The sequence below is a fragment of the Hyla sarda genome, unplaced genomic scaffold, assembly GCF_029499605.1.
Source record: "Hyla sarda isolate aHylSar1 unplaced genomic scaffold, aHylSar1.hap1 scaffold_739, whole genome shotgun sequence".
Lineage (NCBI taxonomy): Eukaryota > Metazoa > Chordata > Amphibia > Anura > Hylidae > Hyla > Hyla sarda.
The window spans coordinates 78,740-90,764 of NW_026610761.1; the positions used below are offsets into that span (position 1 = coordinate 78,740).

The following is a 12,025-nucleotide window of genomic DNA, read 5'->3' on the forward strand; positions in this document are numbered from 1 at the left end:
TTTGCCAGGAACCCTTCTTACTCCTCCTACTTGCATGTGACACTGGGCTTAGGATCTGCATAGGAAACACACACACAAGCACACACCTACCTTTGTTGCCTGCAGATGCCTCCTTGGCTGTCCCCAAACGGTATCAAACCAACACCCACGGGAAGCTGTAAGCATAGAGGACATGCCTGCACCCCATTGGACTTACCTGTGTGGGTTAAATCCGGGTTATTTCACAACCTATGGCGGTGATGGTTCTGCTCAGGCAGAGCAGTGCTGATGCTCCTCATAAAGCTGTCGCTGCTGTGAAGGTTCTAGGTGACATCACAAATCCCTATGGTTACATACACAACAAAGCTGGGTTGTTGTTGTTTACACTCTGCAAGGCCTGTGGAAGTGAGTGACATCATAGCACTGTAGTTCTGAGGGTTCTAGATGGATGCAACAATCTCCTGTTGCTTCTATGAAGGCCATAATAGACGACATCACCAAACAGCTCCATAGTCACATACACAGCAAAGGAGAGATGTTGTTTACACCTAGTGATGTCAGTGGTATTGAGTGACATCACAGCACAGTGCTAAGGCTCCTGGGCCTGGACACAGCAGCGGCTGCAATATCTCAACGGAGAATACGTTTATATATATGTGTGTGTGTGCGCGTATATATATATATATATATATATATATATATATATATATATATATATATTTCTCCGCCGAAATCACTTTTAAACCCATTTCCACCTTTTTTTCCCTTCTCTTCCTCTTACTTTTTTTTCACGTTTTTTTACGTTTTTCTCCTTTTCGCCTCTTTTCTGGGCGTATTATTCTTCTTTTTCTTCTTTTTTTTCGTCTAATGCATACCCCATCAGTGCAGCAATGCTTATTCAATACCGCCAGCAGATGGAGACACTGGGGGATAATTTTCTAAGGATTTATACTGATTTTTCCTGTCTGAATTTGTCGCACAGAAAGTTGCAGGCCAAATATGTGTGACATTTCTGCGACTTTAGCTTCTAGAGCATTTTTACAACATTATACATAGGTGCTGAATACATAAAAAGCGACTGTTCAGCGACAGACAAGTCGCATCGGCTGAAAGTAGGCCAGAATGTCAGTCCATGTTGGAGCAGGTTTAGATACAGTCTAAAGTATAGATCTCAAAGTCTGTGCACAGAATTTAGCAAGGGCCTCGCACCTTCTGATGCATCAGGTAGGTGCACAATAGCATAGCCTAACCCTCTGTACTTTGGTCTATATTGATGCGGGACATAGACAGCCAGCTGATGACCAATCCATTAGTGCAATGGATGGCTGGAAGCATTTGTCTTTGCCTTTGCAATACCACAGAAGCAATGCATGGTCAATGTACAGCAATGACACACCTGTGTGAACAGCCAGGAGACCCCCCCCCCCCCATGTTATGTTACATAGTTACATAGTTAGTACGGTCGAAAAAAGACATATGTCCATCAAGTTCAACCAGGGAATTAAGGGGTAGGGGTGTGGCGCGATATTGGGGAAGGGATGAGATTTTATATTTCTTCATAAGCATTAATCTTATTTTGTCAATTAGGAACATTCAGCACCCACCCGCTATCAAGGCAGCTGCCTATCATGTCATGCCCTACCTGCACAGGTGTGCTGGCTACTCAAATGATCCAATTAAGGAGGCCATTTAGTCAGCAGCAGCAGAAGTCCTGTGCCTGGACGCTCCAACAGCGGCCAGACACAAGCAGAAGCAGAAGCAGCAGAAGCAGCAGCAGCACCACCTTTTGTTTTTTGGCTGCAGCAGCAGCAAGGCCCACAGGGCTGGCTAGCTGGCTAGCCAGCAAGCAGGTAGCAATGAAAGTAGGAATCTTTCTTTTTAACCCTGTAAGGGGGTGGTGCACTGTACCCGAAGATACTGCCATATCGGGTCAATGCATAGGGCGACGGAAGCAAGCTTCGAAATCGGCCCCCGTTCTCAAAAATCCATTTAATATATGGTCCCCAGATAGGGGACGTATCAGATATTAAACTGATAAGAACAGATTTTTTTTTTTTAAGTTAGCCCTCAGAACTCACTCAGAGTTCCAAGATCTTATTTGGAACTCAATTTTGTGTTCATCATCAGGTAACATGTTTTTATTTCTTTTCTTAAACACTAATGAAACAAAATAGAACATTTAAAAACAAAATAAGAAACAACATAAAATAGCAAAACCAAACATTACTTTCTAATTAAGCAAAACCAAATTAGAAGGTCATCCCCTTCCTCCATGCAAACACCATTAGAAAGTCTATCAGTCCTCGACTGATATTGCCATTTGCTATATCTTTCTTAACTTGAGACGCTAACCAGCCTGGAATTTTATACGTTTCAACAAAACGGTTCATGTCTGCCTTGAAAGAAAAATAGACTTTATCCCGAGCTTCTTCCTCCCGGTTCTTCAAGCCTATCTTTAGATCCATCATATCTTTGTCAAACGTTTTTCTTTCTGCTTCCGACAAATTTTCCAACAAACCACCAAGCACACCAAAATACTGCACTGACACATACACTTCCTCCTCTATCTTCTTCTGCTCTGTAGGTCTTCTAGTTGGAACCTGCTCCACTTCTGGTTCTTTCACTTCAGCTGGTTCCTCTCTGCTTCTTTTTACAGCTTCCTTTTTCTCTGAATTTTTCTCAGACTTTTTCTTAGGACACGAGCCAAGCAGATGGCCCTCCTCACCACACAGATGGCATTTCCTTTTCTTTTGACAATTTTCCACGTCGTGACCCTCCTCTTGACACTTGAAACACCACAAAAACGTGCAATCCTCCTTTCTGTGACCGTACTGTTTACATTTGCGGCAAAAATCTTGCATGCCAGAAAAATACAGATCCCCGTTCACAGAACCAATTTTAAACCGTCCTGGGGGGATCACTAACTTGCCATCTGCCATTTTAAATTTCACATGGAACCTCCACTTGGTGGTCCATAGTCCATATTGATTAAATACCTTGCCTTTAGGCAGAACACTGTCACAGAATCGAGACAAAAAGGTAACGATATCCTCCTCCGAAGTATATGGGCTATACATCCTTATAGTCACCAATCGTTCTCTACGTGGGAAATGTGGAACTATCTCCACCCCTTCCAAAACCGGACATACCTTCTTTTGCTGCAATATGTTCCAAAATGACTCATAGTCCTCTTCAGAAGCCAGCACCACGTCGTAGTATCCACTTCTGGGAAACTCAAGCATGGATAGGATTTGCTCCCTCTTGACTTCCAGCAACTTAAACAGCACTTCTTCCACGACAAAAACAAGGCCTCTTTCCTTCTTCCGGACATCGAGCAGGGAAATACGAACTCCATTCCGAAGTCTCGCAAAAGGCGGCACGCCTTCCGAAGAAAAACCGCAATCTTCCTCCATGTCCATGATGTCCAGACACCTCCCCCACCGAAGTAGGTAGGTGGGGATCGCCTCCCGTTGTCTGGGGACTAAGCCGGCTCCCTGATAGCAGCAGGGGGGTGAAGTCCCTCCGTTAAGAAGGACGATCCCCCCAGGCAAAGGAGCCGGGTACCCCAGACACCCTCTGGCCAGACCAAGTGAGCAGAACTACACTTGATCTTAGCCAAAAGGCCGAGAAGCGATAACCGTGAAAGGGGCGGGCCCAACAAGGTGCCCTTCATGGGCACTATCACTGCTTGCTGTCAGGGAGGCTGCCAGACAATTTTCCATGCACACTCTGGGCTGGGGGGCAGTCAACCACCAGTACACACAGCAGAACCTAAACCCATACCATTATTGCTAAGCAGCAAGACAGGGGCCCATTGCACTCCCACGGGGCCTTTTTAAATGCAATCCATAACCCGGATTTGCCAGGAACCCTTCTTACTCCTCCTACTTGCATGTGACACTGGGCTTAGGATCTGCATAGGAAACACACACACAAGCACACACCTACCTTTGTTGCCTGCAGATGCCTCCTTGGCTGTCCCCAAACGGTATCAAACCAACACCCACGGGAAGCTGTAAGCATAGAGGACATGCCTGCACCCCATTGGACTTACCTGTGTGGGTTAAATCCGGGTTATTTGACAACCTATGGCGGTGATGGTTCTGCTCAGGCAGAGCAGTGCTGATGCTCCTCATAAAGCTGTCGCTGCTGTGAAGGTTCTAGGTGACATCACAAATCCCTATGGTTACATACACAACAAAGCTGGGTTGTTGTTGTTTACACTCTGCAAGGCCTGTGGAAGTGAGTGACATCATAGCACTGTAGTTCTGAGGGTTCTAGATGGATGCAACAATCTCCTGTTGCTTCTATGAAGGCCATAATAGACGACATCACCAAACAGCTCCATAGTCACATACACAGCAAAGGAGAGATGTTGTTTACACCTAGTGATGTCAGTGGTATTGAGTGACATCACAGCACAGTGCTAAGGCTCCTGGGCCTGGACACAGCAGCGGCTGCAATATCTCAACGGAGAATACGTTTATATATATGTGTGTGTGTGCGCGTATATATATATATATATATATATATATTTCTCCGCCGAAATCACTTTTAAACCCATTTCCACCTTTTTTTCCCTTCTCTTCCTCTTACTTTTTTTTCACGTTTTTTTACGTTTTTCTCCTTTTCGCCTCTTTTCTGGGCGTATTATTCTTCTTTTTCTTCTTTTTTTTCGTCTAATGCATACCCCATCAGTGCAGCAATGCTTATTCAATACCGCCAGCAGATGGAGACACTGGGGGATAATTTTCTAAGGATTTATACTGATTTTTCCTGTCTGAATTTGTCGCACAGAAAGTTGCAGGCCAAATATGTGTGACATTTCTGCGACTTTAGCTTCTAGAGCATTTTTACAACATTATACATAGGTGCTGAATACATAAAAAGCGACTGTTCAGCGACAGACAAGTCGCATCGGCTGAAAGTAGGCCAGAATGTCAGTCCATGTTGGAGCAGGTTTAGATACAGTCTAAAGTATAGATCTCAAAGTCTGTGCACAGAATTTAGCAAGGGCCTCGCACCTTCTGATGCATCAGGTAGGTGCACAATAGCATAGCCTAACCCTCTGTACTTTGGTCTATATTGATGCGGGACATAGACAGCCAGCTGATGACCAATCCATTAGTGCAATGGATGGCTGGAAGCATTTGTCTTTGCCTTTGCAATACCACAGAAGCAATGCATGGTCAATGTACAGCAATGACACACCTGTGTGAACAGCCAGGAGACCCCCCCCCCCCCCCCCATGTTATGTTACATAGTTACATAGTTAGTACGGTCGAAAAAAGACATATGTCCATCAAGTTCAACCAGGGAATTAAGGGGTAGGGGTGTGGCGCGATATTGGGGAAGGGATGAGATTTTATATTTCTTCATAAGCATTAATCTTATTTTGTCAATTAGGAACATTCAGCACCCACCCGCTATCAAGGCAGCTGCCTATCATGTCATGCCCTACCTGCACAGGTGTGCTGGCTACTCAAATGATCCAATTAAGGAGGCCATTTAGTCAGCAGCAGCAGAAGTCCTGTGCCTGGACGCTCCAACAGCGGCCAGACACAAGCAGAAGCAGAAGCAGCAGAAGCAGCAGCAGCACCACCTTTTGTTTTTTGGCTGCAGCAGCAGCAAGGCCCACAGGGCTGGCTAGCTGGCTAGCCAGCAAGCAGGTAGCAATGAAAGTAGGAATCTTTCTTTTTAACCCTGTAAGGGGGTGGTGCACTGTACCCGAAGATACTGCCATATCGGGTCAATGCATAGGGCGACGGAAGCAAGCTTCGAAATCGGCCCCCGTTCTCAAAAATCCATTTAATATATGGTCCCCAGATAGGGGACGTATCAGATATTAAACTGATAAGAACAGATACTACACTTGATCTTAGCCAAAAGGCCGAGAAGCGATAACCGTGAAAGGGGCGGGCCCAACAAGGTGCCCTTCATGGGCACTATCACTGCTTGCTGTCAGGGAGGCTGCCAGACAATTTTCCATGCACACTCTGGGCTGGGGGGCAGTCAACCACCAGTACACACAGCAGAACCTAAACCCATACCATTATTGCTAAGCAGCAAGACAGGGGCCCATTGCACTCCCACGGGGCCTTTTTAAATGCAATCCATCACCCGGATTTGCCAGGAACCCTTCTTACTCCTCCTACTTGCATGTGACACTGGGCTTAGGATCTGCATAGGAAACACACACACAAGCACACACCTACCTTTGTTGCCTGCAGATGCCTCCTTGGCTGTCCCCAAACGGTATCAAACCAACACCCACGGGAAGCTGTAAGCATAGAGGACATGCCTGCACCCCATTGGACTTACCTGTGTGGGTTAAATCCGGGTTATTTGACAACCTATGGCGGTGATGGTTCTGCTCAGGCAGAGCAGTGCTGATGCTCCTCATAAAGCTGTCGCTGCTGTGAAGGTTCTAGGTGACATCACAAATCCCTATGGTTACATACACAACAAAGCTGGGTTGTTGTTGTTTACACTCTGCAAGGCCTGTGGAAGTGAGTGACATCATAGCACTGTAGTTCTGAGGGTTCTAGATGGATGCAACAATCTCCTGTTGCTTCTATGAAGGCCGTAATAGACGACATCACCAAACAGCTCCATAGTCACATACACAGCAAAGGAGAGATGTTGTTTACACCTAGTGATGTCAGTGGTATTGAGTGACATCACAGCACAGTGCTAAGGCTCCTGGGCCTGGACACAGCAGCGGCTGCAATATCTCAACGGAGAATACGTTTATATATATGTGTGTGTGTGCGCGTATATATATATATATATATATATATATATATATATATATATATTTCTCCGCCGAAATCACTTTTAAACCCATTTCCACCTTTTTTTCCCTTCTCTTCCTCTTACTTTTTTTTCACGTTTTTTTACGTTTTTCTCCTTTTCGCCTCTTTTCTGGGCGTATTATTCTTCTTTTTCTTCTTTTTTTTCGTCTAATGCATACCCCATCAGTGCAGCAATGCTTATTCAATACCGCCAGCAGATGGAGACACTGGGGGATAATTTTCTAAGGATTTATACTGATTTTTCCTGTCTGAATTTGTCGCACAGAAAGTTGCAGGCCAAATATGTGTGACATTTCTGCGACTTTAGCTTCTAGAGCATTTTTACAACATTATACATAGGTGCTGAATACATAAAAAGCGACTGTTCAGCGACAGACAAGTCGCATCGGCTGAAAGTAGGCCAGAATGTCAGTCCATGTTGGAGCAGGTTTAGATACAGTCTAAAGTATAGATCTCAAAGTCTGTGCACAGAATTTAGCAAGGGCCTCGCACCTTCTGATGCATCAGGTAGGTGCACAATAGCACAGCCTAACCCTCTGTACTTTGGTCTATATTGATGCGGGACATAGACAGCCAGCTGATGACCAATCCATTAGTGCAATGGATGGCTGGAAGCATTTGTCTTTGCCTTTGCAATACCACAGAAGCAATGCATGGTCAATGTACAGCAATGACACACCTGTGTGAACAGCCAGGAGACCCCCCCCCCCCCCCCCATGTTATGTTACATAGTTACATAGTTAGTACGGTCGAAAAAAGACATATGTCCATCAAGTTCAACCAGGGAATTAAGGGGTAGGGGTGTGGCGCGATATTGGGGAAGGGATGAGATTTTATATTTCTTCATAAGCATTAATCTTATTTTGTCAATTAGGAACATTCAGCACCCACCCGCTATCAAGGCAGCTGCCTATCATGTCATGCCCTACCTGCACAGGTGTGCTGGCTACTCAAATGATCCAATTAAGGAGGCCATTTAGTCAGCAGCAGCAGAAGTCCTGTGCCTGGACGCTCCAACAGCGGCCAGACACAAGCAGAAGCAGAAGCAGCAGAAGCAGCAGCAGCACCACCTTTTGTTTTTTGGCTGCAGCAGCAGCAAGGCCCACAGGGCTGGCTAGCTGGCTAGCCAGCAAGCAGGTAGCAATGAAAGTAGGAATCTTTCTTTTTAACCCTGTAAGGGGGTGGTGCACTGTACCCGAAGATACTGCCATATCGGGTCAATGCATAGGGCGACGGAAGCAAGCTTCGAAATCGGCCCCCGTTCTCAAAAATCCATTTAATATATGGTCCCCAGATAGGGGACGTATCAGATATTAAACTGATAAGAACAGATACTACACTTGATCTTAGCCAAAAGGCCGAGAAGCGATAACCGTGAAAGGGGCGGGCCCAACAAGGTGCCCTTCATGGGCACTATCACTGCTTGCTGTCAGGGAGGCTGCCAGACAATTTTCCATGCACACTCTGGGCTGGGGGGCAGTCAACCACCAGTACACACAGCAGAACCTAAACCCATACCATTATTGCTAAGCAGCAAGACAGGGGCCCATTGCACTCCCACGGGGCCTTTTTAAATGCAATCCATAACCCGGATTTGCCAGGAACCCTTCTTACTCCTCCTACTTGCATGTGACACTGGGCTTAGGATCTGCATAGGAAACACACACACAAGCACACACCTACCTTTGTTGCCTGCAGATGCCTCCTTGGCTGTCCCCAAACGGTATCAAACCAACACCCACGGGAAGCTGTAAGCATAGAGGACATGCCTGCACCCCATTGGACTTACCTGTGTGGGTTAAATCCGGGTTATTTCACAACCTATGGCGGTGATGGTTCTGCTCAGGCAGAGCAGTGCTGATGCTCCTCATAAAGCTGTCGCTGCTGTGAAGGTTCTAGGTGACATCACAAATCCCTATGGTTACATACACAACAAAGCTGGGTTGTTGTTGTTTACACTCTGCAAGGCCTGTGGAAGTGAGTGACATCATAGCACTGTAGTTCTGAGGGTTCTAGATGGATGCAACAATCTCCTGTTGCTTCTATGAAGGCCATAATAGACGACATCACCAAACAGCTCCATAGTCACATACACAGCAAAGGAGAGATGTTGTTTACACCTAGTGATGTCAGTGGTATTGAGTGACATCACAGCACAGTGCTAAGGCTCCTGGGCCTGGACACAGCAGCGGCTGCAATATCTCAACGGAGAATACGTTTATATATATGTGTGTGTGTGCGCGTATATATATATATATATATATATATATATATATATATATTTCTCCGCCGAAATCACTTTTAAACCCATTTCCACCTTTTTTTCCCTTCTCTTCCTCTTACTTTTTTTTCACGTTTTTTTACGTTTTTCTCCTTTTCGCCTCTTTTCTGGGCGTATTATTCTTCTTTTTCTTCTTTTTTTTCGTCTAATGCATACCCCATCAGTGCAGCAATGCTTATTCAATACCGCCAGCAGATGGAGACACTGGGGGATAATTTTCTAAGGATTTATACTGATTTTTCCTGTCTGAATTTGTCGCACAGAAAGTTGCAGGCCAAATATGTGTGACATTTCTGCGACTTTAGCTTCTAGAGCATTTTTACAACATTATACATAGGTGCTGAATACATAAAAAGCGACTGTTCAGCGACAGACAAGTCGCATCGGCTGAAAGTAGGCCAGAATGTCAGTCCATGTTGGAGCAGGTTTAGATACAGTCTAAAGTATAGATCTCAAAGTCTGTGCACAGAATTTAGCAAGGGCCTCGCACCTTCTGATGCATCAGGTAGGTGCACAATAGCATAGCCTAACCCTCTGTACTTTGGTCTATATTGATGCGGGACATAGACAGCCAGCTGATGACCAATCCATTAGTGCAATGGATGGCTGGAAGCATTTGTCTTTGCCTTTGCAATACCACAGAAGCAATGCATGGTCAATGTACAGCAATGACACACCTGTGTGAACAGCCAGGAGACCCCCCCCCCCCCCCCCCCCATGTTATGTTACATAGTTACATAGTTAGTACGGTCGAAAAAAGACATATGTCCATCAAGTTCAACCAGGGAATTAAGGGGTAGGGGTGTGGCGCGATATTGGGGAAGGGATGAGATTTTATATTTCTTCATAAGCATTAATCTTATTTTGTCAATTAGGAACATTCAGCACCCACCCGCTATCAAGGCAGCTGCCTATCATGTCATGCCCTACCTGCACAGGTGTGCTGGCTACTCAAATGATCCAATTAAGGAGGCCATTTAGTCAGCAGCAGCAGAAGTCCTGTGCCTGGACGCTCCAACAGCGGCCAGACACAAGCAGAAGCAGAAGCAGCAGAAGCAGCAGCAGCACCACCTTTTGTTTTTTGGCTGCAGCAGCAGCAAGGCCCACAGGGCTGGCTAGCTGGCTAGCCAGCAAGCAGGTAGCAATGAAAGTAGGAATCTTTCTTTTTAACCCTGTAAGGGGGTGGTGCACTGTACCCGAAGATACTGCCATATCGGGTCAATGCATAGGGCGACGGAAGCAAGCTTCGAAATCGGCCCCCGTTCTCAAAAATCCATTTAATATATGGTCCCCAGATAGGGGACGTATCAGATATTAAACTGATAAGAACAGATACTACACTTGATCTTAGCCAAAAGGCCGAGAAGCGATAACCGTGAAAGGGGCGGGCCCAACAAGGTGCCCTTCATGGGCACTATCACTGCTTGCTGTCAGGGAGGCTGCCAGACAATTTTCCATGCACACTCTGGGCTGGGGGGCAGTCAACCACCAGTACACACAGCAGAACCTAAACCCATACCATTATTGCTAAGCAGCAAGACAGGGGCCCATTGCACTCCCACGGGGCCTTTTTAAATGCAATCCATAACCCGGATTTGCCAGGAACCCTTCTTACTCCTCCTACTTGCATGTGACACTGGGCTTAGGATCTGCATAGGAAACACACACACAAGCACACACCTACCTTTGTTGCCTGCAGATGCCTCCTTGGCTGTCCCCAAACGGTATCAAACCAACACCCACGGGAAGCTGTAAGCATAGAGGACATGCCTGCACCCCATTGGACTTACCTGTGTGGGTTAAATCCGGGTTATTTGACAACCTATGGCGGTGATGGTTCTGCTCAGGCAGAGCAGTGCTGATGCTCCTCATAAAGCTGTCGCTGCTGTGAAGGTTCTAGGTGACATCACAAATCCCTATGGTTACATACACAACAAAGCTGGGTTGTTGTTGTTTACACTCTGCAAGGCCTGTGGAAGTGAGTGACATCATAGCACTGTAGTTCTGAGGGTTCTAGATGGATGCAACAATCTCCTGTTGCTTCTATGAAGGCCATAATAGACGACATCACCAAACAGCTCCATAGTCACATACACAGCAAAGGAGAGATGTTGTTTACACCTAGTGATGTCAGTGGTATTGAGTGACATCACAGCACAGTGCTAAGGCTCCTGGGCCTGGACACAGCAGCGGCTGCAATATCTCAACGGAGAATACGTTTATATATATGTGTGTGTGTGCGCGTATATATATATATATATATATATATATATATATATATATATATATATATATATTTCTCCGCCGAAATCACTTTTAAACCCATTTCCACCTTTTTTTCCCTTCTCTTCCTCTTACTTTTTTTTCACGTTTTTTTACGTTTTTCTCCTTTTCGCCTCTTTTCTGGGCGTATTATTCTTCTTTTTCTTCTTTTTTTTCGTCTAATGCATACCCCATCAGTGCAGCAATGCTTATTCAATACCGCCAGCAGATGGAGACACTGGGGGATAATTTTCTAAGGATTTATACTGATTTTTCCTGTCTGAATTTGTCGCACAGAAAGTTGCAGGCCAAATATGTGTGACATTTCTGCGACTTTAGCTTCTAGAGCATTTTTACAACATTATACATAGGTGCTGAATACATAAAAAGCGACTGTTCAGCGACAGACAAGTCGCATCGGCTGAAAGTAGGCCAGAATGTCAGTCCATGTTGGAGCAGGTTTAGATACAGTCTAAAGTATAGATCTCAAAGTCTGTGCACAGAATTTAGCAAGGGCCTCGCACCTTCTGATGCATCAGGTAGGTGCACAATAGCATAGCCTAACCCTCTGTACTTTGGTCTATATTGATGCGGGACATAGACAGCCAGCTGATGACCAATCCATTAGTGCAATGGATGGCTGGAAGCATTTGTCTTTGCCTTTGCAATACCACAGAAGCAATGCATG

The 12,025-nt window shown here is 45.5% G+C and overlaps 3 non-coding genes and 1 pseudogene across 3 annotated transcripts; all 4 read right to left on the bottom strand.

Moving 5' to 3' along the window:
* Window positions 1-1,871: 1,871 nt before the first annotated feature.
* Window positions 1,872-2,043, bottom strand: LOC130344924 (U2 spliceosomal RNA; annotated as a pseudogene).
* Window positions 2,044-5,690: 3,647 nt separating this feature from the next.
* On the bottom strand, window positions 5,691-5,881 carry LOC130344953 (U2 spliceosomal RNA). Its single transcript, XR_008883748.1, has one exon. It is a non-coding gene; the product is annotated as a U2 spliceosomal RNA (small nuclear RNA).
* A 2,092-nt stretch (window positions 5,882-7,973) lies between these two features.
* LOC130344954 (U2 spliceosomal RNA) lies at window positions 7,974-8,164 on the bottom strand. The gene has a single exon (XR_008883749.1). It is a non-coding gene; the product is annotated as a U2 spliceosomal RNA (small nuclear RNA).
* A 2,091-nt stretch (window positions 8,165-10,255) lies between these two features.
* On the bottom strand, window positions 10,256-10,446 carry LOC130344955 (U2 spliceosomal RNA). The gene has a single exon (XR_008883750.1). It is a non-coding gene; the product is annotated as a U2 spliceosomal RNA (small nuclear RNA).
* Between the last annotated feature and the right edge of the window lie 1,579 nt (window positions 10,447-12,025).